Source organism: Triticum aestivum, chromosome 3D (assembly GCF_018294505.1).
Source record: "Triticum aestivum cultivar Chinese Spring chromosome 3D, IWGSC CS RefSeq v2.1, whole genome shotgun sequence".
NCBI classification, from domain to species: domain Eukaryota; kingdom Viridiplantae; phylum Streptophyta; class Magnoliopsida; order Poales; family Poaceae; genus Triticum; species Triticum aestivum.
The window spans coordinates 6,820,921-6,821,698 of NC_057802.1; positions in this window are offsets into that span (position 1 = coordinate 6,820,921).

A 778-nucleotide genomic window follows, 5' to 3' on the forward strand; every position below is an offset into this window, starting at 1 on the left:
CCGCTCGACTTGCTCCGACCCCTCCAACTCCGACGCCTCGCTGCTCGGCATGCCTCGCCAGAATCGACGCCTGAGCTCTTCACTAGCCAGCAACCGCTTCTGGAGGCTGGCTAGTGAAGATTCAGGCGATGATTCTGACGAGGATGTCGCCACTTCAGGTAATGCTTACTGTCCCATGCTCAATTACATACCTCCTGCCTATGAATCTGGGGTAGAACTCATAAAATTGATAGTCAGCGCCAAATTAGGCGGATTAACCGTAGGATGAAGGAAAAAAATGAACATATATGTTCAGAGTTTGCTCTTGAAAAATGAAGCAGAAGTTGATAATGGGCAGGGTGTTAAAATTTTGACAGATTGTCAGGATAACTTTACACACATTGATTCGTCTAATTGGGGTAAATATCATAATGGTGAAGTGGATATGGCATTGATAAAAGTTAAGCACAGGGCCACAAAAGTCTGGGATCTAACCAGATTCCCTGAATATCTATCTGATATTGAGATTGAGGGAGAAAAACTCAATGATGAGGGAATTGATAACAGAGGTATGGTTTTCTGTGAGGGTGGGAATGTTCACAAAATTATAGGAGAGATTGAAATCCCAGAAAATACTGTGCTGGAATAAGTGGCTGATGGAGTTCAGAGAGAAAGGAAAGAGCATGAAACAGGGGAGGAGAGAAGAGGGGGAAGCTTTATGGACCACGGAAAATTGGGGAAAGTTGGCAAGTTGGGCCTTGCTGCCCCAGGCCCAAAAAAGTGGTTGGTGGGGGTGGCC